General features: G+C 38.9%; 1 long non-coding RNA gene across 1 annotated transcript in view; it reads left to right on the top strand.

Annotated features, from left to right (window-relative positions):
• Positions 1–14619, top strand: part of LOC308608182 — a 313902-nt gene that overhangs the window by 294905 nt on the left and 4378 nt on the right. Inside the window, exon 3 of the long non-coding RNA XR_014014105.1 lies at positions 13466–13514. This is a non-coding gene — a long non-coding RNA (uncharacterized lncRNA). The remainder of the gene's footprint in view (positions 1–13465; positions 13515–14619) is intronic.

The raw sequence follows: 14619 nt of genomic DNA, 5'->3' as shown, positions 1-14619 counted from the left end.
AATGGGTATGGTTGGAACAGAAGAAAGAATAGACTTCTGTAGGCTTTTAAACTGGCTAAATTTGTATAGCGAATTCTTCATTAAGGAAAGACATGGCTCATTTGGGAAAAAAGCTTTGCCCGTCTTTAACAATTTTAATATGTGCGTGTTTGAATACACAACTGCAAGAAGTATTTGCTTGAGTATGAGAAACGATTCTTATTCTTTCAAATATTAAAGAGTAATTCATGAAATTTTAGTTAATGTTGGATAATTCATTATTATGAATGAGATGTTTGTGAGAACAATGAAGTCAACTACATTCTTTGAAACAATTTTTAAAGTGTTTGGGGCGAGTGAAACATCATTGTTTTGAATGGTGTGTGATTGAACATAAAGAAGCCATGTTTAGGATGTTATTTAAGGAAATTATTTTAAATGCCTTTTAGGTCTAGCTCTGTGTTTTGTCTGAAGGTAGGACCAAGCTTCTCACTCTCTAGTTTCAGGAAGAAGGCTAGATTACCTTGTGTGAGGGAGACAAACGGTGGAGAGAGTGGTCCAGGAGTTTTGGGGAGGAGAGATGCTCAAACATGTAGCAAGTCATCATTTTCAAGAAGTGTCCTAAAAGTTGATTGTTCTCTGTGGTATTTCTGGAGCCCAGAATAAGGGAGAAAGTGTTAATACTGTTTTTGTCAGGATTTATTTTTTTCTAAAGATTGGATCTTATTGGGAAAAAAATCATTAACTGAAGACTGTTGCTTTTCTAGATGTGGTCAATAGAAAAAGGACTTATTGTAGTTTACAAGAAGTAGTAGAGAGACATCATATTCGGTTAAGGCTGCTAAGGTCAAACTAATAAGCCTTACTGATTTATTTTGTTAAACTGCTAGTTGAATTTCTGAATTGGCCTTTTCGTGTGTCAACCTTAAATAAAAGTACAACAGTCCATGTGGGTTTAATTGGTCATATAAACTGAGCTCCAGTGAAAAAATCATAGATGATTACATTTCTACACACAGGAATTTATCATCTTATGGGTTGAGTTGAAATTGGGAAAACATTTTATTACTATATTATGTCTTTCTTCCTGGGTTTCTATGTTGTGAAAAGATACAGTCTTATTTTATTCCTTTGGTGGTTATATAGTTGCCCAGGACACAAAATTGAGAATGCATACATGGCTATTGAATTAATGCAAAATAAAGTTGTGTGTATTACAGGCACATGGAAAATATATATATATATATATATATATAGAGAGAGAGAGAGAGAGAGAGAGAGCCATTGTTTGATTGGGGAATTATTTTGAATAGTATTTCGACAGGAGAAGAGATGCAAATGTGAATAGAAAATTTTAATCAAGTATACCCCAGAGTGTAAGACATACCAGCCTAGAGACTGTCTTCTTTTTTCTGTGTGACCTGATTCATGAGGTTTTGAGTTTTACTGTAACTTTTTCATGATGCAGTATAATTTATCCAAGTTGCACTGTACTGTGTGGAAACATTCTGTGGCATGTTTACTTCCTAATAATATTTTTGTGGGATTTTGGTAGGTTTAAATTGAAATAATAAGTAGCAATGTAAATTCAAATATCTCTGAGAAATTATACAAAATTCAGAGTTTTGTAAAGGAATAGGCAGTTTCTAAAATGGTTTCTGAGACTGGATTGTTGGTTACATCAAAAAGCAAGAGGTTTGCTGTGTAACATGCTTGTATGATCTGTATGTGTACCTCCCAAAACCTAAGGAGGGGGTGTGTGTGTGAGAGACTTCATACTGAGAATCAGTGATGGCTCAGCGTCCTCAAGAAATGGAAGAGTTGATACTTGTGCCCCAGTGAAAGGATGTGGCTGTAGGTGTGACCTGCCATTTAGCTGAAGGATATAAACAGGGACCGGGTGGATGTTTCTAAGAGAGAGAAAAACAAAAAAGAGTCAAAGACAAGTTGTATACAGTGAAAGGAGCAATGGCATTATGGAATTAAAACATGCAGGAGGGGCCTTTCTCACCTTCTGAGAGGGCCCACACTCTGTCTGTGGAGTGTGTTTCTCTCTAAATAAATCCACTTCTTAAAAAACAAACAAACAAACAAAAAAAAAAAAAACATGCAGGCGGAGGAATCAGGCTCAGGTAGAAGAGTGGACCAGTCTGTTTGGCTAAGCTCTTTCCATGGGCAGGCCTCGGTATTGAATGTCCTTTCCCCATGCGTCTTTGTTCTTTGCCCTTGACTGGCCCTCTTGCATCTTCTGCCTTCCACAGGAAGACCTTCTCTGCAGGCTCAGTCTAACCTGATCCGCTCCTTAACCTCCTTTGCAAAAACACATCCAGCGACTCCCCATCACGCCTTATCACCTGCCCTCCCCTCTTTTCTGCTTATCCTCCCCCAAGGCTGATCCAAATCCAGTTTCTTGGCTTTTAATGACTCCATGTCTACTCCTCCCACACAGCCGTCTCTGAGGAACTCCAGAAGCCTGTATCTAGACTGCGTACTTGACATGTCTGCTTGACACAGGCATATCGACTTGAGGACATGGGGAGGGGGAGGGGTAAGCTGGGACAAAGTGAGAGAGTGGCATGGACATATACACACTATCAAACGTAAAATAGATAGCTAGTGGGAAGCAGCCGCATAGCACAGGGAGATCAGCTCGGTGCTTTGTGACCACCTAGAGGGGTGGGATAGGGAGGGTGGGAGGGAGACGCAAGAGAGAGGGGATATGGGGATATATGTATATGTATAGCTGATTCACTTTGTTATAAAGCAGAAACTAACGCACCATTGTAAAGCAATTATACTCCAATAAAGATGTTAAAAAAAAAAAAAACGGAGTTAAGAAATAATCTCATCAGTGAGGTGACTGTTGCTGAGAAATGAATGAGCACAGCTGAGGAGTTTAGCACCAAAGGGAAAAGTGAAAGATGCAGTAAGTGAAATAAATTTGCTAGAAGTAAAAAAAAAAAAAAAAAAAAAAAGCTTTTAAAAATGTTTACAGAACGTACATTTAATAATACAAGCTGTACAGATTTTATTTTTTTCCTTAATATAGAAAAAACTTTAAGTGTGTGTTAGCTAATATGGAAGGGCAAAAATGTTAGGTGATCACATAACAACTGTTATCCTTTTAAATGTGATAAATCTTGCTTTCTTCAAAGAGCGTATGCTCAAAGCCATGGCAGATCTCAACCATCAGTGTAAAGACATATTAAGTTATTCATTGTTTCTGGCAAAGAGTGAGAAAAACAGATTTCAGAAGAGAGTCATCTGACTAAACATAATTTGGTCACTTTTAAATAAGCTATTCTTTACCTGATTTGAAATATGGAATCAATTCCCGTTCTAGACATTATAGCAATTCCATTTTCAGTGAACATGTCTCATTTCATTAAAAGTTATATACTCACGGGCCTCCCTGGTGGCGCAGTGGTTGAGAGTCCGCCTGCCGATGCAGGGGACACGGGTTCGTGCCCCGGTCCTGAAAGATCCCACATGCCGCGGAGTGGCTGGGCCCGTGAGCCATGGCCACTGAGCCTGCGTGTCCGGAGCCTGTGCTCCGCAACGGGAGAGGCCACAACAGTGAGAGGCCCGCGCACCGCAAAAAAATTTTAAAAAAAGTTATATACTCTCCTCGTTCCTAGAGTGGTCTTTGCTAGTGCAAGTGGCCCAGTAAGAGTTTAGTGGAGACAGTACTAAATATTAAATATTGGAGTGCCTACATAAAAATAGTCAACTACAAAGTGGACATGTTCCATCTTTATGTCTCACTGTGTGTTTTAATTCTCTTCATTCAGAACAGCAGACAGGAAACCAACAGAGGGTTTACTATGTTCCAGACATTGTTTTGAGTGCTTCGGACCCATCCTGAGTGACTTAGATAAGATGCTGTCTTGTGAAGCTAACATTCCAGCATAGAAAAGGGCCCTCAAACATAATAAAATGAATCCAAGAAACCTGAAGAGTATGAGTCAAAGCCATTTCATACTTAAAATCAAAGATTAGAAGAATTCTAACATTTGTTTCATTCCTATTTTATAGTTGTTAAATAATATAAAACATGTTTTTCAGAAACACCTCCCCTCAAAAGAAGGTAACAAATCAAGTTGTTTATAGTGTTTAATTACTCCCTTAATGTACAGTGTTAAAATTTATGGTAATCACATCACACTTGTACTTGGGTCAAACCATGAAGAATTCAAAGGAGTATGTTTTTGTAATTTACATACATATGATAGAGAATTGATACTTAACATGGTTAAAAAAAAACTCTTTCCTAGCATTCTTAGCTTAAGTCCTAAATACAATCCAAAATGATATTAGCATAATTTACAACATTATAAATGGAATATTTGCTAAAACTGAATCAACAGGACCAATTAGTTAAACTGTTGAAAGTGTTAGATTAATTTCCTCACAAAAGCAAATGCAGGACCGGAAAGAAGAATAAGACAATTGTAAAATAACAACAGGATGAAGTATTTTTACTGAAAAAACTTTTTGTAAGGAAAATGGAAGACAAAGCATGCATTTTTTTAATCACAAGAGAAATGTGTGCACCTTTCAACTACAGAAGTCTTCCATAATTACTGTTTAAGATAAATTTATCCTAGTAATAAGCTTCTAAACACTGATGGGATTTTATAAAGACTTAAAATCTAAGTGTATGATTTAAAAACTTGAAAATCAGTTTCCTTTCTAGTCCATAGTTCTTTAGCTCAATATGAAAATCTATCTTCACTATTGTTAATAAGTATAAGTTCTATTTCTTTTGATTTCTTTTTTTACTTTTATAGCAAACCTGAAAGGTTGTATATAAAGTTCTATACTTCTTAAATTCTATAATACTTGATGAATTTTTAAGCTATTTTTTTAAACATCTTTATTGGAGTATAATTGCTTTACAATGTTGTGTTACTTTCTGCTGTATAACAAAGTGAATCAGCTATGTGTATACATATATCCCCATATCCCCTCCCTCTTTCATCTCTCTCCCACCCTCCCTATCCCACCCCTCTAGGTGGTCACAAAGCACCGAGCTGATCTCCCTGTGCTATGCGGCTGCCTCCCACTAGCTATCTATATTACATTTGGTAGTTTATATATGTCCATGCCACTCTCTCACTTCGTCCCAGGTTACCCTTCCCCCTCCCCGTGTCCTCAAGTCCATTCTCTACGGCTGCGTCTTTATTCCTGTCCTGCCCCTATGTTCATCAGAACCAAATTTTTTTTTAAGATTACGTATGTATGTGTTAGCATATGGTATTTGTTTTTCTCTTTCTGACTTACTTCACTCTGTATGACAGACTCTGGGTCCATCCACCTCACTACAAATAACTCAATTTTGTTTCTTTTTATGGCTGACTAATATTACATTGTATATCTGTGCCACATCATCTTTAGCCATTCATCTGTCGTTGGGCACTTAGGTTGTTTCCATGTCCTGGCTATTGTAAATAGTGCTGCAATGAACATTGTGGTACATGACTCTTTCTGAATTATGGTTTTCTCTGGGTATATGCCCAGTAGTCGGATTTCTGGGTCATATGTTGGTTCTATTTTTTAGTTTTTTAAGGAACCTCCCTACTGTTCCCCATAATGGCTGTATCAATTTACATTCCCAATACAGTGCAAGAGGGTACCCTTTTCTCCACACCCTCTCCAGCATTTGTTGTTTGTACGTTTTTTGATGATGGCCATTCTGATCAGTGTGAGGTGATACCTCATTGTGGTTTTGATTTGCATTTCTAAAATAATTAGTGATGTTGAGCATCCTTTCATGTGTTTGTTGGCAGTCTGTATATCTTTGGAGAAATGTCTATTTAGGTCTTCCACCCATTTGGATTGGGTTGTTTGTTTTTTTCATATTGAGCTGCATGAGCTGCTTGGATATTTTAGAGATTAATCCTTTGTCTGCTGCTTTGTTTGCAACTATTTTCTCCCATTCTGCGGGGTGTCTTTTTGTCTTGTTAATGGTTTCCTTTGCTGTGCAAAAGCTTTTAGGTTTCATTAGGTCCCATTTGTTTATTTTTGGATTTATTTCCATTACTCTAGGAGGTGGGTCAAAAAGGATCTTGCTGTGATTTATGTCGTAGAGTGTTCTGCCTATGTTTTCCTCTAAGAGTTTTATAGTGTCTGGCCTTACATTTAGGTCTCTAATCCATTTTGAGTTAATTTTTGTGTGTGGTGTTAGGAAGTGTTCCAATTTTATTCTTTTACATGTAGCTGTCCAGTTTTCCCAGCAACACTTATTGAAGAGGCTGTCTTTCCTGCATTGTATATTCTTGCCTCCTTTATCAAAGATAAGATGATCATAGGTGCTTGGGTTTATCTCTGTGCTTTGCATCCTGTTGCACTGATGTATATTTCTGTTTTTGTGCCAGTACCATACTGTCTTGATTACTGTCGCTTTGTAGTATAATCTGAAGTCAGGAAGCGTGATTCCTCCAGCTTGGTTTATCTTTCTCAAGATTGCTTTGGCTATTCGGGGTCTTTTGTGTATCCATACAAACTGTGAAATACTTTGTTCCAGTTCTGTGAAAAATGCCACTGGTACTGTGATAGGGATTACATTAAATCTGTAGATTGCTTTGGGTAGTAGAGTCATTTTCACAGTGTTGATTCTTCCAGTCCAGGAACATGGTATATCTCTCCATCTGTTTGTAACATCTTTAATTTCTTTCATCAGTGTCTTACAGTTTTCTGCATATAGGTCTTTTGTCTCCATAGGTAGGTTTATTCCTAGGTATTTTATTCTTTTTGTTGCAGTGGTAAGTGGGAGTGTTTCCTTAATTTCTCTTTCAGATTTTTCGTCGTTGCTGTATAAGAATGCAAGAGATTTCTGTGCATTAATTTTGTATCCTGCTACTTTACTAAATTCATTGGTTAGCTCTAGTACTTTTCCAGTAGCATCTTTAGGATTCTCTGTGTATAGTATCATGTCATCTGCAAACAGTGACAGTTTTACTACTTCTTTTCCAATTCAGATTCCTTTTATTTCTTTTTCTTCTCTGATTGCCATGGCTAAAACTTCCAAAACTATGTTGAATAATTGTGGTGAGAGTGGACAACCTAGTCTTGTTCCTGATCTTATAGGAAATGGTTTCATGTTTTCACCATTGAGAATGATGTTGCTGTGGGTTTGTCATATATGGCCTTTTTATGACAAACCCACAGCAACATCATTATGTCTCTATGCCCACTTTCTGGAGAGTTTTTATCATAAATGGGTGTGGAATTTTCTCAAAAGCTTTTTCTGCATCTATTGAGATTATCATGTGGTTTGTATCTTTCAGTTTGTTAATATGGTGTATCACATTGATTGATTTGCGTGTATTGAAGAATCCTTGGATTCCTGGGATAAACCCCACTTGATCATGGTATATGATCATTTTAATGTGTTGTTGGATTCTGTTTACTAGTATTTTGTTGAGGATTTTTGCTTCTATGTTCATCAGTGATATTGGCCTGTGGTTTTCTTTTTTTGTGACATCTTTGTCTGGTTTTGGTATCAGGGTGATGGTGGCCTCGTAGAATGAGTTTGGGAGTGTTCCTCCCTTTGCCGTATTTTGGAAGAGTTTGAGAAGGATAGGTGTTAGTTCTTCTCTAAATGTTTGTTAGAATTCGCCTGTGAAGTCATCTGGTCCAGGGCTTTTGTTTGCTGGAAGATTTTTAATCACAGTTTCAATTTCAGTGCTTGTGATTGGTCTATTCATACTTTCTGCTTCTTCCTGGTTCAGTCTTGGAAGGTTGTACTTTTCTAAGAATTTGTCCATTTCTTCCAGGTTGTCCATTTTATTGGCATAGAGTTGGTTGTAGTAATCTCTCATGATCCTTTGCATTTCTGCAGTGTCAGTTGTTACTTCTCCTTTTTCATTTCTAATTCTGTTGATTTGAGTCTTCTCCCTTTTTTTCTTGATGAGTCTGGCTAATGGTTTATCAATTTTGTTTGTCTTCTCAAAGAACCAGATTTTAGTTTTATTGATCTTTGCTATCATTTCTTTTTCATTTATTTCTGCTTGATCTTTATGATTTCTTTCCTTCTGTTAACGTCAGGGTTTTTTTTTATTATTCTTTCTCTAATTACTTTAGGTTAAGGTTAGGTTGTTTATTTGAGATTTTTCTTGTTTCTTGAGTTAGGATTGAATTGCTCTAAACTTCCCTCTTAGAACTGCTTTTGCTGCATCCCATAGGTTTTGGGGCACTGTGTTTTCATTGTCATTTGTTTTTAGGTATTTTTAAATTTCCTCTTTGATTTCTTCAGTGATCTCGTAGTTATTTAGTAGTGTATTGTTTAGCCTTCATGTGTTTTTATTTTTTACCGTTTAGTTGATATCTAATCTCATAGTGTTGTGGTCAGAAAAGATACTTGATAAAATTTCAATTTTTAAAAATTTTCCAAGGCTTGATTTGTGACCTAAGATATGATCTATACTGGAGAATGTTCCATGTGCATTTGAGAAGTGTATTCTGTTGTTTTTACATGGAATGTCCTATAAATATCAATTAGTCCATCTGGTCTAATGTGTCATTTAAAGCTTGTGTTTCTGTATTTATTTTCATTTTGGTTGATCTGTCCATTAGTGAAAGTGGGGTGTTAAAGTCCCGTAGTATTATTGTGTTACTGTCAATTTTCCCTTTTATGGCTGTGAGCATTTGCTTTATGTATTGAGGTGCTCCTATGTTGGGTACATAAATATTTACAGTTGTTGGGGCTTCCCTGGTGGTGCAGTGGTTGAGAGTCCGCCTGCCGATGCAGGGGATACGGGTTCGTGCCCCGGTCCGGGAGGATCCCACATGCCGCGGAGCGGCTGGGCCCGTGAGCCATGGCCGCTGGGCCTGCGCGTCCGGAGCCTGTGCTCTGCAACGGGAGAGGCCACAACAGTGAGAGGCCCGCCTACCGCAAAAAAAAAAAAAAATATTTACAGTTGTTATATCTTCTTGGATTGATCCCTTGATCATTATGTAGTGTCCTTCTTTGCCTCTTTTAATAGTCTATTTTAAAGTTTATTTTGTCTGATATGAGAATTGCTACTCCAGCTTTCTTGTGATTTCCATTTGCATGGAATATCTTTTTCCATCCCCTCACTTTTGGTCTGTATGTGTCCGTAGGTCCGAAGTGGGTGTCTTGTAGACAGCATATATATGGATCTTGTTATTGTCTCCATTCAGCCAGTCTGTGTCTTTTGGTTGGAGCATTTAATCCATTTACATTTAAGGTAATTATTGATATGTATGTTCCTATTACAATTTTTTAATTGTTTGGGGATTGTTTTTGTAGGTCTTTTACTTCTCTTGTGTTTCCCACCTAGAGAAGTTCCTTTACCATTTGTTGTAAAGCTGGTTTGGTGGTGCTGAATTCTGTTAACTTTTGTTTGTCTGTAAGGTTTTAATTTATCCGTCCAATCTGAATTAGATCCTTGCTGGGTAGATTAATCTTGGTTGTAGGTTTTTCTCCTTCATCACTTTAAATATGTCCTGCCACTCCCTTGTGGCTTGCAGAGTTTCTGCTGAAAGATCAGCTGTTAGCCTTATGGAGATTCCCTTGTATTATATTTGCTGCTTTTCCTTTGCTGCCTTTAATATTTTTTCTTTGTATTTAATTTTTGATAGCTTGATTAATATGTGTCTCAGCGTGTTTCTCCTTGGATTTATCCTGTATGGGACTCTGTACTTCCTGGACTTGGTTGACTATTTCCTTTCCCACTTTAGTTAAGTTTTCAACTATAATCTCTTCAGATATTTTCTCAGACCCTTTCTTATTCTCTTGTTCTTCTGGGACCCCTATAATTCAAATGTTGGTGTGTTTAATGTTGTCCCAGTTGTCTCTGAGGCTGTCCACAATTCTTTTCTTTCTTTTCTCTTTATTCTGCTCTGTGGCAGTTATTTCCACTATTCTCTCTTCCAGGTCACTTATCTGTTCTTCTGACTCAGTTATTCTGCTATTGATTCCTTCTAGAGATTTTAAAATTTCATTTATTGTGTTGTTCATCATTGTTTGTTTGCTCTTTACTTCTTCTAGGTCCTTGTTAAATGTTTCTTGTATTTTCTCCATCCTATTTCTGAGATTTTGGATCATCTTTACTATCATTACTCTGAATTCTTTTTCAGGTAGACTGCCTATTTCCTCCTCATTTGTTTGGTCTGGTGGGTTTTCACCTTGCTCCTTCATCTGCTGCACATTTCTCTGTCTTCTCATTTAGTTTAACTTACTGTTTTTGGCGGTCTCCTTTTCTCAGGCTGCAGGTTTGTAGTTCCTGTTATTTTTGGTGTCTGCCCACAGTGGGTGCAGTTGATTCAGTGGCTTGTGTAAGCTTCCTGGTGGGGTGTTCTTGTGCCTGTGTTCTCGTGGGTGGGGCTGGATCTTGTCTTTCTGGTGGGCAGGGTCACATCCGGTGGTATGTTTTGGGTTGTCTGTGAACTTATTATGACTTTAGGCAGTCTCTCTGCTAATGGGTACGGTTGTGTTCCTGTCTTGCTAGATGTTTGGCATGGGGCATCCAGCACTGGAGCTTGCTGACCATTGGGTGGAGCTGGGTCTTAGTGTTGAGACAGAGATCTCTGGGAAAGCTCTTGCTGATTAATATTATGTGGAGCCAGGAGGTCTCTGGTCGTCCAATGTCCTGGACTCAGCTCTCCCACCTCGGTGGCTCAGGCCTGACATCCGGCTGCAGCACAAAGACCCTACCAGCTACACTGCTCAGAAGAAAAGGAAGAAAACTAAAAAGAACAAATAGAACCCTAAAACAAACTGTAAAAACAAACTAAACAGACAAAATCACACAAAGAAACATACACACACACACACTGACAAAAAGAGAAAAAAGGAAAAAAAAAGGAAGAGAGCAACCAAACCAATAAACAAATCAACCAATGATAACAAGCACTAAAAGCTAAACTAAGATAAACATAAAACCAAAAACAAATCAGACACAGAAAGCAAACCCCAAGTCTACAGTTGCTCCCAAAGTCCACTGCCTCAGTTTTGGGAACATTCTTTGTCTATTCAGGTATTCCAGAGATGCAAGGTACCTCACGTTGATTGTGGAGATTTAATCTGCTGCTCCTGAGGCTTCTGGGAGAGATTTCCCTTTCTCTTCTTTGTTCACACAGCTCCTGGGCTTCAGCTTTGGATTTGGCCCCGCCTCTGCATGTAGACCACCCCTAGGCATCTCTTCTTCCCCCAGACAGGACGGGGTTAAAGCAGCGGCTGATGAGGGCTCTTTTGTTCACTCAGGCCAGGGAGAGGGAGGTTACAGTAGTCATAATTGGAATGCGGCGCAGGCATGTGGTGGCAGAGGCTGGTGTGACATTGCAGCAGCCTGAGGCACGCTGTGTTCTCCCAGGGAAGTTGTCCCTGGATCACAGCACCCTGGCAGTGGTGGGCTGCACAGGCTCCTGGCGGGGGGCCAGGGGTGTGGGTAGTGACCTGTGCTTGCACACGGGATTCTTGGTGGCAACGACGGCAGTGTTGGCGGTCCATGCCCATTTTGGGAGTCTGAGCTGATGACCGTGGCTCGTGCCGTCTCTGGAGCTAGTTTAGGCAGTGCTCTGACCTCTGCGGTCACGCAGAGCAGGAAGCCCCTCTCCTCGTGCACCACAAAACAGTGGTCTCCTGCCTCTTCAGCAGTTCCAGACTTTTTCCCGGACTCCCTCCCGGCTAGCTGTGATGCACTAGCCCCCTTCAGGCTGTGTTCACACAGCCAACCCCAGTCCTCTCCCTGGGATCCACCTCCGAAGCCTGAGCCTCAGCTCCCAGCCCCTGCCCGTCCTGGCAGGTGAGCAGACAAGCTTCTCGAGCTGGTGAGTGCTGGTTGGCACTGATCCTCTGTGTGGGAATCTCTCCGCTTTGCCCTCCACACCCCTGTTTCTGTGCTCTCCTCCGTGGCTCCAGAGCTCCCCGCTCCGCAACCTGCAGTCTCCACCCGCGAAGGGGCTTCCTAGTGTGTGGAAACTTTTCCTCCTTCACAGCTCCCTCTCAGAGGTGCAGGTCCCATCCCTATTCTTTTGTCTCTGTTTTTTCTTTTTTCTTTTGCCCAATGCAGGTACATGGGGAGTTTCTTGCCTTTTGGGAAGTCTGAGGTCTTCTGCCAGCACTCAGTAGGCGTTCTGTAGGAGTTGTTCCACTTGTAGATGTATTTTTGATGCATTTGTGGGGAGGAAGGTGATCACGTCTTACTCCTCCACCATGTTGAAGGTCTCCCTGACTTGATGAATTTTTAACACAATATACTCCATCTAATTTTTTAGTTAGAATTACATCTAGGCTAGAAATTGTTGTCTTTCTTATTCAGGAGAGCCAAACAGAAAGATCTAAGCAATGTGTTGGAAATATCTTTCAGCATTGTGAAAAAGTACCTTATGTAATTTCTAATTATATTTAATTATAGATTGTGACTGACTGTATATATTTAACTATATATAATTATATAGGTATATACATTTGTTTAATAACTTTTATTTGGAGAAGAAAGGGATGCTAAATTATACTTAAAGGTTAGTAAAAATAAATATGTAATTATATCCGCCCCTTGAGTTCCCCAGCCTGGTGAATTCTATTCAGGCAAACTTCAGTTAAGTAATCCTGATGGAGTGGATGTAATGATCCTTCTTAGCATAGCTTACCTAAATGAAACACCACAATCTTGATTCAGTCTCTTGATTGTTATCACAGACATGGCACTGGGGTATTCTTAGTAGTTTTATTCATGTTTATCTTTATCCTCAGAAGATCAGTATCAAATGTAGAGGTCCAACACCTCATGCCATTGAAATCCTACATAAAACACTTTTTCTAGACAATTTCTAGAAACTTAGTTTCCAAGATCATCGTACTGTAGGAGACACTTCCAGATCATATTTTATTTCAAAGTAGGTACAGCCAATTGAAAAAGTACCTTAAGTTTCAAAAACAGTATAAGACATAAAGTCCTCTTTAAGATGAATCATGTTTTAATCTCAAAGACAGTTATGTTATTTTAACCACGTGACATGGAACTTTAAAACCTTGAAGATATTTATTATTAGAATAGCATTTATTGAGACTTTATGAAGTACTGAGCAGTATGCTAGATATTTTAAACCTCACAGAATTCTGCAGGGTCAAATGAATGAGACTGATTGTACAGATGTGGAGACTAAGGCTCAAAGTTTTCTGGCTCCAATGGGGAGATTCTGACTCTTAGTGAGAAAGTGCTTTATAGAAGCCATGCCTCAGGGCTTGCAATTAATTCTATTGTGGTAAAGAACCAAGTGGGCAATAGCATGTGGCAGGACACACAAAACCCCTTCTCCTGTTGGAGTATATTTTGCAAGCAAAGGCTTACTGAGGAAGACTCATTTCAGGTCCCTAAAATTAACATCAAGTACAGAACATCAGGAGTACTTGACAGCTGTTCTTTGTTGATGATACATTTACATTTATTTTTACTGAGCTGAAGGTCTTTATGGAGAGCCCCTCATCTGACTTGTCACTTTCTGTTTTGTCTCCTAGATGCTGGGCTCGATGTGGTGAACACTTAAGGCGGCCCCAGATGTTGAAGGTAGGTCTGGAATTTCTCCTGGCTGTTACTCCAGTTTCCTTTTCTCTGTTTGACTACATCAAGTTCTCAGGAGGGAGAGGTCTCTCTTTTTCTCTCCGTATTCACCCTTATTCTTAAAAGATTTCATCAGTCCTTTTGGACTGAACATTCTATTTGTAGGCATCACACTCTCAAGTTTATAATGTCAATCAAAACCTTGCCTCTGGACCCCAGATGGGCTTATATTACTGCATAATTATCTTTTGCCTGGGATGCCACTTTTTCTTTTAGCCAGCCATATTAACTTCTACCGCAAACTGTACTCCTTTTCAGCAAATGTGCCTTACCACCTGGTCAGAAAAATCATGTGTTAGTAATCTTCTTTAACTCCTCTTCATTTGTCTTCTCCTCCAAATATCCACCAACAATCCTGGCAGTTCTGCCTCCAAAAGATATCTCAACACGCTTGGATTCTCCATCTCAAGGACTAGCAACCTATTCATGGACCCCCACATTCATTCATTTCAAGAAATGTTTCTACAACACCTACTTAATAGATACCAGATACTGTTCTGGCCACAAGGGATTCAACACAGAACAAAAGCAAACCTGGAGTCTCATGGACCTTGTAATAAACATTTATTGATCCCCTTCTTATTGCATAATGCATAGCAATAACTCTCTTGGAAGAAAGAGTGTATTTCAGTGATACTTTGTTCTCTATGTGAAGTTCTATTACTAATTATTCTCATGTGTTTGAACATAACAAGGGTAGAATCAAAGTCCCTTCGAGTCATTTAGCTAACTGGGTTTCACGTAGGTTGTAATGAATTATTAGCAAGTGAATCATAACCCAAAACACAGATATTCACAGCCTTTAAAATGTTCTTTAGAGTTACAGAACTTGATGTGAATAACATTAGTGCTTGTTCCACCCTGATTATTTAAATTATATGTCGTTTCTGAGAACTGTCTTGGTGTAATACTCTTTCCTCTATTGGTTACAACATGATTGTTTCAAAACTACTTGCATTGTTGCCTATCCTCACAATGTCTTCTTTACAAAAAGGTTTAGTATTCCAGATATCAGTCAACTTAGAAAATATGCCCAGTTTCACTGTTTGAG

The sequence above is a fragment of the Mesoplodon bidens genome (genome assembly GCF_964165515.1).
Source record: "Mesoplodon bidens genome assembly, chromosome: 20".
Taxonomy (NCBI): Eukaryota; Metazoa; Chordata; class Mammalia; order Artiodactyla; family Ziphiidae; genus Mesoplodon; species Mesoplodon bidens.
This window is presented reverse-complemented; position numbering and strand designations above follow the sequence as displayed.